The sequence below is a fragment of the Canis lupus genome, chromosome 38 (genome assembly GCF_003254725.2).
Source record: "Canis lupus dingo isolate Sandy chromosome 38, ASM325472v2, whole genome shotgun sequence".
Lineage (NCBI taxonomy): Eukaryota > Metazoa > Chordata > Mammalia > Carnivora > Canidae > Canis > Canis lupus.
This window is the reverse complement of record NC_064280.1, coordinates 8905868-8924191: the sequence shown is the minus strand read 5'-3', so window position 1 is coordinate 8924191 and position 18324 is coordinate 8905868. Positions and strand designations below refer to the sequence as shown.

The 18324-nt window shown below is 31.5% G+C and overlaps 1 protein-coding gene across 4 annotated transcripts in view; it reads right to left on the bottom strand.

The window, feature by feature from the left end:
- The window catches only part of BRINP3 (BMP/retinoic acid inducible neural specific 3), a 377833-nt gene that overhangs the window by 122941 nt on the left and 236568 nt on the right, over positions 1-18324 (bottom strand). The window lies entirely within an intron of this gene.

The window sequence follows — 18324 nt, the reverse complement described above, 5'->3', positions numbered from 1 at the left end:
TTTGGTCAAAAGCATCACTCAAAAAAAAAAAAAAAAAAAAAAAAAAAAACAAAAGCATCACTCACCTCAGGTCATTGATTTTACCCAAGATATGACAAGGGCATGCTCCTTTAGATAGAGAGCAAGTTTTGACTCATATGAGGATTGTTTTTTGTTTGTTCATTTTTCCTCAATAAATCAGATCTATCTGTCAGGCTACTGTCTAAAAGCTTATTTTATTATTTTATTCTACTTAAAAATCTATAATTTTCCTGTCTTATATGGTGCCATCAAAGTCCAGACTCTTCTGCTTGGTTTCCATGTGTCCCATTTCCCCCCAACAGGCATAAATTGCTCTCCAGCAGGACATTCTTAAATCTGTCTTTGCTTATCCAATATCCTCCACCCTCACCCCTCTTGTCTCCTCTTTGACTAATTGAGTTTATCTATCCTCATGATTAAGTACATTTTCAAACACCCACACAAAGTATTCGTTAATGACTTCCACTTGTGTTTTTCCTCCTGTTTCTATTAAGTTGTGGTTTGCAGTGCTCAGCCTTGGGAATAATTATGGAATCACATATTGCCGACTGATTTTTCCATGGATGTCTCAGGATTTATTGCATCAGAAGATGAGGAGGAGTTTAGTCAATTATGGAAGACTAGAAGCGTATTCTCAGTATGATTAAAAAACCCCATATTTTAAAGCAGGGGAATACTGTAATGATCTTAGTATTTTAAAAAGATACTCTCCACTCCACAACAAGAATGGTTTGTAAAAAAATAATTCAGGTAATTTCATTTCACCATTCACAACTCCACAGCGTCTTCCATCTTACTGAGAGTAAAAACCAGAGCCCTTCCTAGAACTACAATATGTCATATTATTCTGTTATTCCTGTTATCTCTGTGAACTCATCCCTTCTCCTGTTTTCCTCATTTACTCTGCCCCAACTACACTGGCTCTTTGCTGTTGCTTGAACATATTCTTTATCTTCCTGCCTCAGACCTTCTTTCTCTTTCTTCTTTTTTAAAAAAAGATTTTATTTAATTATTTGACAGAGAGAGTGCGAGAGAGAGCAAGCAGAGAGACAGGCAGAGGGAGAGAGCATAAGCAAGAGGAGAGGCAGGCAGAGGGAGAGGGAGAAGCAGGTTCCCCACTGAGCAAGGAGCCCCACCCCAGGACCCTGGAATCATGACCTGAGCAGAAGGCAGATGCTTAATCAACTGAGCCACCCAGCGCCCCAACTTCAGGATTTCTGACATGCTATTCCTGTATCTGGAATGCTAGTCCTCAAAATATTTTTTAAGCTCACTGTTTCACTTCTTTCAAGTTTTGTTCAAATGTCACTCTCTCAGGACTATTTGGACTAACCTATTTTAAATGAATACACCTCCCGATGCTTCACTCTTTCAACCATTATTTCCTTTCTTCACCTTGTTCTACCTTTTCCACAGTAGTAATCAGCTTCTAACATGCTGTATAATTTGCTCATTTATTATGATTACTGCTGACACTTTTCATTGGAATGCAAGCTCCACAAGTACAGGAAATACTGCCTATTTTGTTCAGCATAGTGTCTACATCACATATTAGGTTGTAGTGTAAGCCCATGGACATTGATTAAGAGAAAGAGAAGGGGACAGTTTGAGGGGAAAATCATAACAAGGAAGACATTAAGACCATTATCTAGATGACAAAGACCTGAATGAAGCAGTGGCAAGAAGACTTATCTGAAGAAGATGGATTATGAAAAAGTTAGATCTGGCAAGATTATGAAATATTGAAAATATACACAATGGAGAGAGGGAAAGGCAACTGAGATTTCTAGCCTAAGCGATAACATTTAGATATGTTGCAAATAGTCTCCACTGTAGAGAACATGTAAGAGAGCATGGCTTGGAGCATTCTGACTCTGAAAGGCGTAACATTCTCCATTGGAAACATCCAATAAGAGTGACAGTGCAGATCTATTTTTTAGACATTTTGTCAAAGATAGGATTACTAACTGAGGAGTTCAAAACTTACAGGTAATAATCAAAGACAAAAGGATAGATATGTCAACTGAGATTCACTGAGTGAATGTACAATTTGTATCATGACAACTCTATATCATATTTTGTAAAGAACAAGTTCTTAAAAATAACAAATATTGACTATGAGTACATTGCAACAGTTGAGAATGCAGTTTATCATGGGGAAGACAATACTTTTTCCCCGAACATTGCACCAATTTTGGATACTCTCTACCACTGTTCTCTCATGGTGATACTGACCATCACTTATTTTGTTCAGGGTAATCATTTCTAACGTTGACATGTATAACATACATGTAAGTGTGTGTATATATAAATGATATTTAAATATAAATGATTATCAACAAAAGGGTAATAAGGGGATTAAAAGTACTAAAGGAAATACTTCGGGTTTAAGGTAATTTAAATCTTCATGTTGTCCTATCATGTAATTTTATTGTCCCTCAATACACGCAAACACACATACCCACCACAGTAATATAAACAAATTCCAATGCTTGTAATTTTAAGGAAATTTTTAAAATAAAATTGGCTTCAGGCACACATTGAAACATATGACATTGAATATGACATCTTGGAAGTTGGAAGACAATCTTGTAAACACTTAACTCCTGAAAGAGGATAAGTAGTATCACTCCATCTCTTTACAGACCATTCAGTTATATCAAGTTACTGTGTTCTTGAGAAAAATGCAGGAAATTTAAATAATGGTCTTATAAATTTGGGGGTTTGAATATATCTATGGATCTATAGATTGCTTTAATCTGTAACCTTTCATGATATACAATAATATATACAATAATAAAAATCTAGCATATCCTACATATAATTTTATTTTGTTCTTTATCATTCACCACTGAAATTACTGATAATTATCTGATTTAATATAAAAATCTACAAACCCTGGCACAGTCAATAATGCAAACTCCTTGTTTTCAATTGTTTTATATTTAAAACGCCTACATGTCTTACTAGTGTCAGCACTAATAAATGCATCCATGCTTATTTTGTTTTTTCAATACTAATGAAATAAATAAAAATGAAAAGAAAATTGTAAAAGCCCATTTTTTTTTGTATAAACTCTTCAATAGACATATTAACTCTACCAAATTAAATTATGCAGTTGTGCCACAGACAGCTTGAACTTTTGTCATCAGCTAATAGATGAATATCTGATAGAGAGGTCTTCCTACATAATGTAAGAAATGAAGAATGACTTGACAGAGAAGCATAAAAATGAATAAGACTGACAGGATTCAGTATTTTAAGATTGATGTATCAAATGAGAAAACAATTTTTAGTTATTTATTTTATTCATCTGTTGAAAGGAAGATGTTGAAAGCAAGGGGATGTAGTCTTTCGGATCCAAAAATGATGCCTTTTCTGAGGTGTTACTGTAGTTTGTGGTTGTGACTGAGAACCATGAAGAAAGTTACATGTGCTTTGAGGGGCCTGGAAGGCTGAGAGACTGGTGTGGAGGACACAAACATTGAAGATATAACTCAACCAGCTGTAGAAAGTAAAATCGAATCTTCAAGATCAATTAAGGACAAGTTTGTCTTCAAAATATAAGAGATATGTCCTTTCCTTCTATAACTGACTTATGTAAATTGTGTTTTAAGTATATTGTTAAAATCAAGAAGATACAAGAGATCCTTTCAACTTTTCCTGTATTGTTTTTATATTGTTTCATTAAACTACTGCATGATATTTTCACAGTTGGAGAATTTTACAGGGTGCAAAACAAAAATACATAACCTTCCTAATGCAAAGAGATGCCTTGCAAGTAACTATATTAACAAATAGTATTGGTTCAAGTTTATTTGGATTAAAAGAAAATGATATAAATAATTCACTTGGAAATAAAAACCAATCCTTATGATTTTCTATCAAATTTACCTATAGTCTTACATATTCTAAAGATGATCTAATGCCCCAGTGATGCACTGGAATTATGAAATTAATTCAGTGAAAACTAGTTGAAGAAAAGCTCTCTGAAGCAAAAACAAGTTTTCATATATTAAAAAAGTGAAGAAAGAGGGACAAAGAAGAGTAAACAAACAGAAAAACATACTACTTTCTAAATGAAAATAGTACTATTAAAGAGTTCATAATCTTCAAACTCAGATATATATTTAAAATATTTGCAGTCAAAATCATAGTAATATTAACTAATTAGAGGAAAATACACTTTTTTTTTTGAGGAAAATACACTTAAATGAACATTTTGGGGTCAACTATCCTAACTCCACCGCTTACTAAAGAGGAACCTATTCAAGTTTCAGGTTCTTTTGGGTGGAATAGCTAAAGTTTTCTTAACAGTTTCATGTGGTTGGGAAACAAAAATGAGGTAATCCATAAAAAGTGCTTACCAAGGGCCTGTCCTACAGTTATTATTTCAAGGTAAATGTAAAGAAAGTGTAAATGTTTACTATTAAAAAAGCAAAAGCACAATAATATCTCAACTCTTGGAAAGTTATTGGAATTATCTATACCCAACCTCTCAATCAAGATTATAAGATCCTAATACTTTTCCTGACTCCAGTGTGCTGAATGTTAATGCTTTTCTCTATAAGATAGTGTAAAGGGGCCCAAATTTTACAATACCTTAAATCAAACTCACCCATGAATGAGAGTATGTAGAAGTTTTGTACAAGATCATATGAATATGCAATTAGAGCATAATATTGTAAGAATAATCATGACAAGACTAAACTAGAAATATTGGCATGGGGAAAAAATAAGAAATTCAATTACAAAGAAAAGAATAACAGCAGCTACAGTGAAAATAGGGTAAGTTTTCTCATCTGAAGTATAGAAGACAAGGAGTCTCATATGATTATGAGAGAAAATTTTCGTCTATGTTAAGTGAAAAAAGTAAACGTTTTTTCATTCAGTTTCAGAATGAAACTGTATTTCATTCTGAAAAATGTAGAGCAACATCAGGTTCACAAAGCTATATATAGTGGATGTATATATACTTTGTAAAATTATACATATACATCCACTATATATAGCTTTGTGAATTTGATGTTGCTTTACATTTTTCAGAATGAAATAGAGTATTAGTTTATCATTTTGACTAAACTGATTACTGTTTATCAGCAAGTCGATAACATGCATGATCATATGAATAGTATATCCCTACTGAAAAAATCTATAAATGTAGTTTTTTTTTTTTTTTTAAAGACTGTAACCTTCCTGGAAACTTTTTTTTTTTTTTTTCTTTCCTGGAAACTTTATCTGAAATCAATAGGAAGTCTGTCTCTCTGTCTTTCTTTTTTTCCTTCTTCCTTTCTTCCTTTCTTTTTTCTCTCTCTCTTAAGCTATAAAAAAAAAAAAAAAGGACAAGAATGTGTTTATTCTCCATTACAATGACTTCTCATCTGTGAAGTATTTATTGATCCTATGATAAGAAAAAAATATGGAATGGCAGTATCCTGTCCTAATGTGTCATTTTAATGACAAAATTAATAAATGTTTATATTTGAAATTCAAGCAATGAAATAAAAACTGCTTTTCTCTGCTATCACATATTTACCCACTTCTGTTTACTAAACATGAAAAGTTGAAATGAGGAGCAACTGCTGTTCAAGACTATTTTTTATTCATAGACCAAATTTTCATATACTTTACATTTTTATAGTTCTTTCCTCTTAACTTTTTAAAAGAATTAATTTGCTTCAAAGTTATATAAGAATATATTGAAATAGTTTATGAATAATTTTATATTACCATTGATTATGCATATGAAATAATAGAATATTGATAAGTACAGTGTAGCTCATTTATGAAGTTATGCCCAGAGTTATTTAAAAATCAAATTCAATCAATTTTTAACGATCTTAAAAGGTTGTATTTATTTTGTTTTCTTTCAAGGCTACAGTTATGACCATTCTATAATCTAAAAGGTAAACACATGATAAATCAATCTTCCACTAGGAACTAACTTAAACATTCTTATTTTTATTTTGTTGAGTACTCAAAATTCAAAAAACACATTAATTTCACACTTATTTATAAAAAGCAATTAGTCATTTCCTTATAAACTCATATATATGAGTAGCAAAAAAGAAAAGTGCTATTTCCCAAGGGTAGGAAATTATTTGAGGGAAAATATATACTAAGAATTAAATTATCTCCCTCAAGATATTTTAATATCTAATACTTTATCGTACCACAAAGTTTTCTTTATGTTGTATTATGGCATTTATAAAATCACACTCCTCTGTTTACATTGCTTACTTACTAAACTATAAACTCCCTATTCATAATCATACACAGTACTTGATACAGGGTAGGGAATTCAATAATTGTGAACTAAGTTGGTGGTTAAATATTTTATTTTTTTGTTAGAAATAACAAAAGAATGCTTACGTTGATTTATTAAACTTTTCTGTGAACCTCTTGAAGAATATGCATCAGGGCCAACATATATAAAGTTTTAGAGCTATTGGGAGTCTTAGAAATCATCCAGCTGCAGCATCTCATTACACAAATGAGGTATCTGGAGCCCGGGGAGGTTATGGAGCTTGCTCACTATCATGTAAGTAAAATTAGAGCTGGAACTGGGTCTGAAACCTTCTGACTCATCAATCAAATACCCATTCTGAGCATCATACTGGCTTTCCAAGTTCTATACGTAAGTTTTTTAAGCTCTGCTTACTTTGGTCAATCTAATTCCTTCCTCCTCTCCCTTTCTATCTCTCCCTCCCTCTCTCTAACAATAGTTTTACAATAAATAACTATTTAACTGGTCTAGATTGATGTGTAGGTCAATTAGAATGGTGTAGTATCTTGGGTCATTCTCATGAACAATAAATATTGCCATGAATGCGGTTAATGTAACTTTGATCTAAGGCCAAAGGAATTACCTTTTATTCTAAGTATTAATTTATTAATGACTTGAAATACAACTTCCAACATATGCTTATTCTACTCTACATTAGACTTTTGAATAGTAAAATACAAGTGTTGATTAATTTTTATTATGTTCTAATGTAGGATCTCTTATAGTTGTATAGGGTTTAAGCTATCAAACTAATGAAAACCTTTAGAAAATGCTGATACTGAATGTGTGTGTGTGTGTATGTGTGTGTATATGAATATATGGTTGTAACCAATAATATATGATAATTATATCATGATAGGATACTAAAACATATATAATTTAATATTTGTAACTATATAAGTTTTGGGGTATTATTTGTTATGATTAAATATATATAATAATTTATCATGATACTAAAAATTTATGGTATATAATTGTATGAGATATATGATATTTGATTATAAATTATACATAAGAGTTAGCAATTACACGTATCATTTCTATTTTCTCAAAGGTGAATATTGAGTTTAAAGATATTTTTACCATTTATTTTTTCCTTTGCCAGTCATTGATTCTTATTTCTTCCTTTCACTGAACACTTAACATCAAACTGCCATTCAGTGAAGTCTCAGTTCTTTATCATGCTGCAATATTTGTGGGGCTTAATATTTAATTAGGAAATGAATTTTCAAACATATTGTTAATCACAAACAAGCATATGAAAATGTTCATATTTGAATAAAGATATTCTAGTAGCGAGGACCTCCTTTATTTTTAAAATTGCTTTATTTTATACTAAGTTATTATTATTGCTTTATTTATACTAAGTTTTGTGGGAAAGTATAACTTCATATACAAAATACTATATGCCTTCAAGTGAAAAATACATGAGTATATCGATACTAAATTTCATCTTCTACAATAAAACCCATTACACTAAGTCCATGACACACAATTAATATCATTATTTAAAATACATTTGACATTGTCAATTTCATGAACGTGCTCTAACCATATAATAGAAGTTTAAAATAGTACATGATATATAACCAATGACTAGATGACTTATATCTTTACATTAAAAGCACAAACACGAATCCAATACAAATTAAATGTAAAGGAGCAAAAACTATTGTTGAATTATTTATCTATGCAAATGACTTTATGCTGAAAACTATTTATTTTAATTCTATTCCCCAGAATTTCAATAAATAACACACTTTTAAATATTAGAAGCATCCATTTTAGGGTTGCATTTTTAAAAGCTATCTAGAATTCATTCCCCAGGAGATATTTGAAACACAAAGATAAAATGTATGATTATAAACAATATTAGGTTACATATATTCATAAAGCATGTACAAGATAGACAATAAAACTATGAATTATAAAATGTAAGGAATGAGACATAATGTATATCAAATCATAGCATGAGAAATAAACTATTAAGGTGTGAAGAGAATAATATAAAAGACAGGGCACACATTTTATTTGGGGACAAAGCAGAGTATGTCTTCTTGGAGAGCAATTGCTTTAGTGCAGTGTTCGCTTATACTTGCCACCATGAGTCCAGGCAGTGCTATAATGACTGACCTATTTTTTTCATAGCCTATAAATTACCCTCCATCATAATACACAAGCGCCCACATATAAGCCTGTTGAGAGAGACTGTGTATGTCCTTTCAGTCCCCATTAAAATATAAAATTACACAGGAGGCTAGAAAAAAGAAATGTTCTCAGGTTCTAAAAGTATCTATTCAGTTTGATGTGGAATAAGGTAAACTGGGTACAATTTAGTCACAACAAGGTTGCCAAATAGCATCAGGACTCCTTTATGTTCAAACCATGGTTACCATGGAATTTCAATGTGTGGCACTTGATTGGTCTTGGAGAGGCCAAATCTATAAGCTCACTCCTACAGATGCTGTTTTGATTTATTTCTTAAACAATGCAGAGCTTAAAATCACAGCAATTGGAAGAAACTATATAGCAAAAAAATGTTTCATTGGGTTACTAACTACATATATATATATATATGTGTGTGTGTGTATATATATAATTTCTATATATACACACACACACACACTTAGAAAATTGACACTTTCTAAAAGAGTCTAAAAATGGACACTTTCCTAAAAGCTACATTTGTGGTAGCTATAACAATGATGTTACATAAATGGTAAATTTGTACTTCGTTATATGAAGTCTGAAGGAATATTGTTATTACACTAGAGTTGGTTTACAGTTTGCTGAATTATTCAATATTAATACCAAAAAAAAAAAAAAAACCCAAAACAAATAAAGTTTCACTGCCACAGGGCAGTTACAAACAACAAACCAATTGTAACCTGGTCAGGGCCGTGGAATGCCGCCTGTGTTCCAGCAAGTGCCATTAGACTGGCAATGCAGGTGTTGATGCCACCCTGGACCTGACCACCACTCCCCCCAGAGCAGAGATATTACATCTGAGGGAACTCAGGAGGCAGAAATTCTTTTCTATTCCTTCACATAAGAATATATATATAATCCAAGGAAGCATTCTTTACATGTATTTTAGAAATGAAAGCAAACAAAAGTAAAATATTTCAAAATGATTTCATTTTGTTTATTCTATGAATTGCAATTTCATTGCCTTTTAGTTATTGAATCTATTTCAAATGACTACCAACTTTGAAACACAATACCAAACAACAACAACAACAATTTCTTAACCCAAGTTCAGAATACAAATATTTGGGGGGGGGGGCGGCTAATGCAAATAAATAATTGTATAAAATGAACAGTGTTTTAGAATCATTTTCAACAACAATGTTATCAGTTATCCTTTTTAAAGTAAAAACACAAAACCAGGAGTTGCTACATTCAATATGACAAAGACATGGGATTAGGATAGGGTCCTCAGCCCATATTTCTTTTCCCTTGGAGATAGTCATCTTTAATTGCAAAAGAACATGCATGGGCTATTTCTTATGGCTTTTCTTATCCCGTTTCCAAATCCCTTCTGTATCTCTAGATTCAACCACTCCAAGATATGCCTCTATGTGTTCTCTCTTTGATGAAATAAGAAAAGAAACAGACAATATACTGAAGATGTTATCCACTCTAACCTACAATTGAGCAAATGCCACCAAGTTCACAATACCTGTTGCCATGATGAGTGAGCAAGGAATTAAACCAAACAGAGTCTTTCACTTAGTTTCTGTTTATAATTTTTAAAAAGATTTTATTTATTTATTCACGAGAGACACAGAGAGAGAGGCAGCGACATAGGCAGAGGGAGAAGCAGGCTCCTGGTAGGGAGCCCAACGCAGGACTCAATCCCAGGACCCTGGATGACGACCTGAGCTGAAGGCAGAAGCTCAACCACTGAGCCACCCAGGTGCCCATGTTTTACAATTTATTTTATCTGTCTATTTCTAATCTACCCATTCTGCCCATTTGGTATGCACCAAGCAGTTAATTATGAGCGGATGCTCCAGGTATAAAAATTTATCAATTGAATGATCTATTTTGCTTCCCTTTGACAAAATAACTAAAACATGTGCAGATGCAAATGTCAAGTATCGGAATAAAAAACCCTAACACCACATTGGAGAATGACGGCAGGAGAATCAAGGGCACTGCCAATCCATCATGGCTAGTAGTGCACACAAAGCACAGCCTGGGACAATCTGTCACTGTCGAAATGCCAACCGCAAAATGCTCTGCCATTCTGGGATACTGAAGCAAGGCACCTTGTTAGACATAGCTTTCTTTTGTGTTTAAACATAATCAAACCATTTCATTATTTTTATTTTTTATGTTCTGTTTTACATCAGGAGTCAGTAGAATGCATGGTACCATTTCCCACAGCTCCTGCTGTTTTATTTCAAAAAATACCTTAGCAAATTTTTTTGTATTACTCCTCTAAAATTCCATGTTTAATATTACTTTTCTGAACTACTTATTAAAACATTTCTTATTGCTTATGATTAAAAATATAAAACTTTTTATTATAGCCTTTTGAAGTTTCAGCAGTATTGAATATTTCTGAATTCCTTAAGCATATCAAAAGCTCTGACTTCAGTTATCTTTTTTATGGTAGGACAACGAATGCCTGTGCACAGACTAGCTAAACTTTCATACTGAAACTGTCATATTCTTCCATTTGTCACCCAATTAAACAAGCGCCCGAGAGAACAGATAAGCGCACCACGCTAAAACTCAACAGTCTCAGGAGTAATTAGAAAGACAGAAGTGGATTTCTTGTTTCAACTGGCCATTACAGAAACAGTTCTGCTGTCATTTCTTTCTTTTTTTTTTTCCCCCAAAAATAATTGGCTTTGCTCACACAGAAAAACTTTGGATAAACTCAAATTCTTTAACCACTGATTATCACTAAAAGTCAGCACTAGAATGACTTCAAACAAACAAAAATTATAAGAGAAAGAGGAATCTTATAATCCACATGAATTATATCCATATTATTAAAATTCTAAAAGCCAGGGGGGGAACTACAATAAATTGGACAAATCTCTCAGCAATTTGCAAACACACTCTACAGTGCTGCCCTCCTCTACTTTTTTTTTTTAGGTTGAAACACAGCCTGGGAATTATAACTGATACAATTATTTATCACAAGAAGACAGTAAAAATGGAAAGGACAAAAAGTTTAATCATTTTTTAGAGTGTATATTTGTATATTTTTGGGATTAATTTAGAAATAAAATAAAAATCCAATGTGAACTCTCATTGCAATTTTTGCTTTCCTTTTCTATCTCCTTTTCTCCAAATCATAATCCTTATTATGTTATTCCTTCCTATTTATTACCTTCAGAGATCAGAATTCCAAAGGGATTTCTGTATCTCCATGGTACCTCTGGGACTTCATGGAGCTTTGTTGGCAGTAAGCATTTCCCAAAGTATAGTCCAAAGAACACATGCACCCATGGTTATAAAACACCAAGACTATTAACTTTGAATCTCTGGAGTTGCTCTTTAGCCAAACAACCAGGTGATTCTTAGCCAGAGTAAACACAGAAATCCAGCAAGCTAGTAAAGATAAATCTTAAAAGGAAGAAAAAAGATTCCTCAGTGGGAATATAATTTCAAATTATGTGTTTTCCTTTTTCCTTATGAAAGATTACAAGCGAAAATCCCTATTCGTTCATATCTCATTCATTTAACGTTGTTAGGGAAGAACTTTTATTTTATTTTATTTTATTTTATTTTATTTTATTTTATTTTTAGGGAAGAACTTTTAAAGGGATTCTTTCTGAACAATCCGCTAGACTACTTTATTTCCTTTATTTTTGAAGACTACTTTTTTCTATTAAAGGTTTTTTGTTTTACTAATTTCCTATGGAATATTTTTAAAATAAAAAATAAGCTACTCTGCCCTTTAAAATAATTAAAATTTCACCTTTTCTTGGTCTAGTTCATGTACAAATAACCTTTATAATATATTGAGTGTAAAGATATTTGCCCATGCATTACATGGGACCTGCTGGGAATGACTGAGCTATTATTTCAGATATATTTTATTGAGGTGTCACTTCAGCTGTTTAGGTTGGTTGCTCCCTCCCCTTATCTCACTGTAACCTTATCTATTGATATAACTACTATAATTTTGACTACCAGTCCTTCTTGCCAAGCTGAAAGTCTATTACTAAGACTTATCAGTGAGGAAGTCAAATAAGCAAGCTGGGTAGATATGTTTCTGAATAGTTTCTAAGTGAAAACCTGGATTTAATATGATGTCCTAATATAAAAAAAAATGGACTTTAGGAATGAAAACTATAAAAGCTTTTCAGATTACTTAGGTATTTTCTCTACTTGCCTTTAAGTTTTCTGATGTATTATAGTTTAGGCTATTGAAAAATGACATTAAAATTTTCAGAGTTAGGGATGCCTGGGTGGCTCAGTAGTTTAGGCTGCCTTCAGCTCAGGGCGTGATCCCAGATCCCGGGATCGAGTCCCGCATTGGGTTCCCTGCATGGAGCCTGCTTCTTTGTCTGTCTGTGTCTCTGCCTTTTTCTGTGTGTGTGTCCCGCATGAATAAATAAATAAAATCTTAAAAAAAAATTAAAGGTAAAAAAATAAAAAAAAATAAAAAAATAAAAATTTGAAAGGTGATATATTTCAAATTACAAATACCCATATTATGTTTAATTATATTGTGAGACTAGATTTTTCAAGCATAGAGAATGAAATAATTAGGTTACCGGAAAGAAAGACAAATTGTGGTTAGGAAATTGGTTTCTATTTCCAGTTTTGTCACTTGCTTACTGTGTAAATATCTCCATATTATATAAAAATAAAAATACCTGCATTACTTAGGGAAAAGATAGATAATAGATAGATATAGAAAAATTAGATCATAAATATACATATATGTGTATCTTAGTCAAGCTCTGATGCTCTGTTTTGATCACTATAGCTTTGTAGTATTTGAGACCAGGAAGCTTGACATCTCCAACTCTGTTCTTCTATCTCAAGATTGCTCTTTAGGATCTTTTGTGGTTCTATACAAATTTTAAAATTCTTTGTTCTAGTTCTGTGAAATATATCATTGGTATTATGACGAGGATTGCATTGAATCTGTAGCTGGCTTTTGGAAGTACTGACATTTTAACAATATCAGTTCTTCTAACTCATAAGCACAGAATACTTTTTTTTTTTATTTATTCTTTTCATCAATGTCTTACAGCTTTCAGAGCACAGGACTTCAACCTCCTGGATTACAATTATTCTTAGATATATATTTTTTTATTCCTAGATATGTTTTATGCAGTTTTAAATAGTATTAGTTTCTTGATTTCTCTTTCTGATAGTTCATTAATAGCATACCAAAATGCTATAAAATTATTGTATGTTACTTTTGCAGTCTGCAACTGTATTGAATTCATTATTAGTTCTAACAGTTTTTGGTGAATTCTTGAGGTTTCCATATATAATATCATGTCATCCACAAATAATAACAATTTAACTTCTTTTCCAATTTTGATGCTTTTTATTATTTTATCTTACCTAAGTACTGTGTCTAAGACTTCCAATACTATGTTGAATAAAAATAGTGAGAGTGGGCAACCTTGTCCTATTCTGGATCTTAAAAAAAAAAACTTTAAACTTCTCACATTAATTATGATATTAGCTATGCATTTGTCATTTATAGTCTTTAGTATGTTTAGGTTCATTCCTTCTATACTCACTTGGTTGAGACTTTTTATCATAAATATCTGTTAAATTTTGTCAAATCCTTTTTCTGCATATGATTTTTATCCCTGTTTTGTGAATGTGGTTATCATGTTGATTGATTTGCTGATGCTAAACCACCCTTAAATCTCTAAAATAAATCCCACTCAATTTTGGTATATGACCTTTTTAATATATTGTTAAAATCAATTTGCTAATATTTTGTTGAAAATTTTTATATCCATGTTCACCAGAGATATTGGCCAGTAATTTTCTTTGTGTCTGTGTGTGTGCACATGTGCTGTCACTGTCTCGTTTCAGTACCAGGGTAATTCTGGCCTTAAAAAATGATTTTGGAGACATTTTTGCTCTTCAATTTTGGGGAGTAGTTTGAAAAAGATCAGTCCTAACTTTTCTTTAAATGTTTGATTAAGGGGATCCCTGGGTGGCTCAGCGGTTTAGCGTCTGCCTTTGGCCGGGGGCACGATCCCGGGGTACCGGGATCAAGTCCCACATCGGGCTCCCGGCATTGGCCTGCTTCTCCCTCCTCCTGTGTCTCTGCCTCTCTCTGTCTCTATGTCTATCATTAATAAATGAATCTTTAAAAATAAATAAATAAATGATTAAATTCACTTGTGAATCTTATGGTCCTGGATGTTAATTTTGGGGGAGTTTTTAAATTATTGAATCAATTTCAATATTTGTAATCAATCTATTCAAATTTTCAATCTTGTGTTTAGTCTTGGAAAGTTGTGTGTTTCTAGTAATTTATCCATTTCTTCTAGGTTATCCAATATGTTGACATATAATTGTTCATATTCATCTCTTATCATCCTTTGTATTTCTGTGGTCAGTTGTAACTTCTCCTTTTGAAATAGGCCTGTATTAGCATGAACTTCCCACTTAGAACTATTTGAAAACTATAGGTTCTGAAAGTTGTGTTTCTATTTTCATTTATCTCTAGGTAATTTAATTTGCTCTCTTTGTTGTCTGAAAACTGGAAAGCCAAAAAAAAAAAAAAAAAAAATTTGGAAAGCCTCATGCAAAAGAATGAAAATGGACCACTACCTTACTCCATATGTGAAAATAAATTCAAAACTCATTAAAGACTTATATATTAGACCAGAAATTATAAAAAGCCTGAGAAAACATAGGCAACAATAAGTTCTTTGATATTGGTCATAGCAATTTTTTTGAACCCAGACAAGGGCAATAAGAGCTAAAATAAACCAATGGGATTCTATTAAACTAAGAAGCCTCCACACAAGAAAGGAAACCATCAAGAAAAAAAAAAACAAAAAGAAAAGCAACTTATTAAATAGGAGAAGACTCTGGCAAATCATATATCCAATCAAGAATTAATTAGAAAAAAGAAATTACACAACTTAATGTAAAAAAAAAATGAGCAGATAAATTAAATAGACATTTTTTTTTTCCCAAAGAAAGCATACAGATTGTTAACAGGCACATTAAAGGATGCTCAACATCACTATCACAGAAATGCAACAAGCTCACAATGAGATATCATCTCAAACATGTCAGATTGGCTATTATCAAAAATAAAAAATGTTCACGAGGATATGGAGAATTCCTATGTCTATGGGAATGTACATTGATTCGGCCACCATGGAGAAGAGTATAGATATTCCTCAAAAAATAAAAATAGAAGTACACTACAATTCAGAGTTTCACTTTTGTGTAATTATCTGAAGAAAATGAAAGTAACAATTAAAAATTATATATACACCTCTATATTTACTGTAGCACTGTTTGTACTAGCTCAGTTATGGAAGCAATATAAATATCCAACCATAGATGAATGGAATGGATAAAGATTAGACAGATAGATGATAGATAGATAGATAGATAGATAGATAGATAGAATGGAATATTACTCAACTATAAACAAGAATGAAATCTTGCCATTTGTGACAACATGGATGGACTTAGAGGGCATTATTTTAAAGGAAATAAATCAGACACAGAAAGAGAAATACTTCTCTTTCACTTGTATGTAAAATCTAAAAAAAAAATGGAAATAGACTCATAGATACAGGAAACAAATTGTTAGTTATCACAGGTGGGAGGGGGTTTTAGGGTGGGTGAAATAGATAAAAGAGATTAAGTAATACAAATTTTCAGTTATAAAAATAAATATCATCACAATGTAATGTACAGCATAGGAAATATAGTCAATAATATTGTAATAACTTTTTTATGGTGACAGATGGTAACTAGACTTATCGGGCATCATTTTGTAATGTATAAAAATATTGAATTATTATAATTTATACCTGAATAATAGGACATTGTATGTCAATTTTACTTCAATAAAAATAGTTAAATCTTATACAAATATGTTTTTGTTACAGAAAAGGGAACCACAGATTACAAAATGCCATTCTCCTATTAGTCCAGTTTTTATTAATGATGTGGCAAAGTTCCTAGTTATCAAAAATTATTCATTTTATCCATGCTGACAGATCTGGGATGAAGAACTGCACATAGAAACTACATAGGATATATGTGAGTACTTAATAAATAAGATTTTCTAAGAAGGACAAGCTATAGAGTTATAGATACATAGATGTATATAACTGAGTAGCCTCTTGAAATATAAATCAAATTAATAGATAATATTTATTTTTAAAGTGATATAGATTGAATTTAAAGTAAGCAAACACTAAAAAGATGAGTTATATGGAAATATCTGAGTAATATCTTATGATATAATTTTAAGACCTAATATGAACAGAAAGATATATGTTATTTTAAAGCATACATTTCTTTAATCCTGTAGACTTAAGTGACTTAAAATAAAAATGGTAATTAGTCCTGACTAATGTTTTCTTCCATCAATATTCCTTCAGCTTTAGAATCTAAAGAAAGAAAACTGAGTTTTAGTCCTAAATCTAGTCCTTCTCTTTTCTAGAAAAAAATCATCCAAATGATTGGTCTTAACTTTCTTATGTATAGAAGGACATAATTTAAAGAAATGATCTCTAACTCCCTTTGATTATCTCTTCATCATGTTTTAAATGGTGATGGAGGAGGATGAAGAAACAAGTTGCACTTTTCTCCTTTTGGCTTTCTTTTTTCCTTAGTATAGTCCATTTTCTTTTTTTGCCCCCCATTGTGCCTCTCTACGAAACATTTTAAAAATCTATTTATGTGTATAAATTTTTGAGATAAAAATACATATATGTTAATACCTTTAATTTTTAAAAAATTGTTTTTTAGCTTAGCCATCCTTCAAGGAGTTAGTTACCTCCATATAGTTAGTGTTGGTAAATTCTTGATTTTGTATATTTATCTTCATCTAGACACTTTACTAAATTTTATTTATTTTATTCTCTCTCTCTCTGCTTATGTCATCAACAAAAATTTTAGATATGTATCCCTGCCCAGATTTCAATTTAATTAAATTTAGTTATATAATTTCTTTATTTAGAATATGGACTTCAACTTCTACTACACATTCAAATCACCTGAGTTGCTTTAATACTACCTTTAGAAATTTTGACACACTCTAATTGGAGCCTAGGCACTGGTGCTTTTTGAAAGCTATGTGGAGAATTTTATTTTTTTCTTACTTTTTAAAGTTTTTATTTAAGTTATCTGGAGAATTTTAATGTGCTGCTGCTGGTGTTGAGAACCACTTGTTTCAAAATACACTTGATGTTATTATTAGTCAAATGATTTTAATCAAATCGAGTTGTTTTTTTGTTTGGCTGCATTTTAGGTTTTAGTAGCATTGGCTACTAAACTTTATTGTATGCATACAGGTTTGAATTTTTCTTTATACTAGTCACTTTCTTATTTTCCTTTATTTTTTTCACCGTTTTTGCCTCATTCTTATTTGGCTAAGTTTTTATTTTTTTCCTCTTCTGGTTTAGAATATCTTGTTGCATCTCTGCCTTCTGTTAGTGTTTATCTTCTCTTTGTCAAAACTTATGACAACAAATATATAAAAGAGGAGGAGGAAAATGATAAAAGTTGCATGGGCAAAAAAGATTAGTTGCTCCCACTGACAGAAAGGGACTATTTAATCTATGAAATGTTTTACACAAACTTCATGGTAATCACAAGACAAAAATCTAGTGCAAAAACATAAAACATAAAAAAAGGAGAAAATGAGCAAATCATTGTAGAAAACCACCAATTGTAAAAGGTACTAACTATAAGGAAAAGAAAAATGGAGATACAAACCGATTAGAAAAAAAAAAAGATGACATGACAGCATTAAAATCCTCATATATCAACAATCACCTTAAATGTAAATGGATTGAGCACATCAATTAAAA